Here is a 2,349-nt window from a genome sequence, read left to right as displayed (position 1 = left end):
TTTAATCAGCTATAAAAAAAAAGCTGTAGACTTTTTAAGTTCGATAAAAAATCATCTTTGTAGAGAATTTAATTTCCTACAAAACCATACCAATGGTTTTTTTATATTTGGTATATTGACTTGTCTATAACCAAAAAATAAGTAAAAAAAAACTTTTTTTGGCGAAAATTCTTATTTTTGCGAGCGCTAACTGAAAAATGAAGATAGAGGGCTCAAATTTTGACACAATTTTTTTTCGTCACTCTCAACGAAATTTTGATATGGGACCGAAAAAAAAAAAATAGTCGATTTATTTGGCACAGTCTAATGTTCACTGAATGTGAAGAATCCAATACCATCAATCTGTTTAAGCAGTGTCTCCAGAAACTGATACTTTGGTTGGTTAAGAGACTTTGAGTAAAGATATATATTCTCAAACCTCAAACCGTTTGGATGTACAATAAGGGACAGCAGAGCATTCGTCTTTCCACAGTTTGATGGTCCGCAAAACACTGCACGGATACTGTTTGGAAGTAAAGTACCATGTCGTTTGAGTTTTTTTACACCGGTTCTTTGAACAATTTGATCAAAATTGATAACTGGCAACTGAGCTCTTGGTTTGTTGTCCATGACTGCTGATTAGATTCTGAACTCAAAGGGTATATATACCAGCTTATATAGATTAGCAAGTCAGTCTTTGATGTGACATGTCTGAGAGCAGACGTGGTAAAGATTTGTTCAACAATATAATCAACAAGCTCCCACTTGAACTTCACATACCAGGTTATCAGTACTGTGGTCCGGGTACAAAGTTAGCCAAGAGGTTAGCTCGAGGTGATTCAGGTATAAATCCTTTGAACGCTGCGTGTAAGGAACACGATATAGCTTACTCAAAAAATCGTGAAAATTTGGAAGCCCGTCACGAGGCTGATAAAATTCTTGCTGAGAAAGCGTGGCAAAGATTTCAAGCGAGAGACGCTGCTATTGGTGAAAAAGCTGCTGCTTGGAGTGTAAATAAAATCATGAAGTTAAAGAGACGTTTCGGAATGGGTCTTAAAAAAGAAAAACCTATTACTAACCGTAAGACAATTGAAAGAAAGACAACCAAGCGAAAAACGACAAAGCGTAAGATAACCAAACGTAAGGTGACCAAAAGAAAGACAGCCAAGCGCAAGACTTCCAAGAAGAAAGATGTTGCTCTAAGACAGATTGTTGATGGAGCTAAAAAGTCTATGCAACCTGGTGGAGATCCAGTTAAAACAGCCCTTGAGGGTGCCCGCAAGGCTGTCAAGAAAGCTGGTGGGAAGAAAAATGTTCGATTGCCTCGTATTCTACCAGTTCCGTCAAAAATTGGAGGAGTACTTCCATTCTTGATTCCCCTGTTCGCAGGGTTATCAGCTGTTGGTACTCTGACAGGTGGAGCTGCAGGTGTTGCAAAAGCTGTGAACGATGCTAGCGCAGCTAAAAATCAACTTGTAGAAAAGAAACGTCACAATTTGAAGATGGAGGAAATAGCTGTAGGTAGAGGATTATACCTCAAACCTTACCGCAATGGTATGGGACTTTATCTGAAACCATACCCAGAGGGAGCTGGTTGCAAGAAGTCAAAAAACCAGTAGAGCTACAACATCGAGCACTGACTAACATCGATTTATTAAAATATGCCAAGCTACTTAAAATTCCAAATTTTCGTGGAGTTTTCATGAGAAATGATTTACCAAAATCTGGATCGAAGATAAATGAATCAGCAATAATAAATTTGGATGATAAACTTGGACCTGGAACTCACTGGGTTGCATACAAGAAGAATCAAAATCAAGTAATTTACTTTGACAGTTTTGGTAATCTACAACCCCCACAAGACTTGATGAAATATCTCGATGTTGGTAGCGTAAAGTACAATCATAAAAGATATCAAGATTTTGATACAATTATATGTGGACATTTGTGCTTAAAATTTCTGGCTGGAAAACTATAAATTGAAGTGACTCGGGACTATGAGCGTCAGTCATGGCAGAGTCATTCACCTTGACACTATCTGGAAACTCCTCCGTACTGGAGGCAAATTATTTTCCGCCGATTGAGCTATCACCAACAAAAAATTATGTACTTGGACTTGTTAAGCTCCTGACATTCAATTCAATACCAAATATTGATGTTGATGCTAATAAATTTTATGTGTCATCAAAAAGATCCAAGAGAAGTACAATCAAGAGATTTCAAGATATAACTATACCGCCAGGGAGTTATGAAATTAAAGATATTGAAACTTATATAAACAAGACATTGCCTGAACTGAGTTTCACTTTAAAAGCAAACAACAATGAGTTGAAGAGTGAAATAAAATGTGATCAGCATATAAATTTTGAA

Source organism: Cotesia glomerata, unplaced genomic scaffold (assembly GCF_020080835.1).
Source record: "Cotesia glomerata isolate CgM1 unplaced genomic scaffold, MPM_Cglom_v2.3 scaffold_13, whole genome shotgun sequence".
Taxonomy (NCBI): Eukaryota; Metazoa; Arthropoda; class Insecta; order Hymenoptera; family Braconidae; genus Cotesia; species Cotesia glomerata.
The sequence above is the reverse complement of the archived record's forward strand: the minus strand, read 5'-3'. Positions refer to the sequence as shown.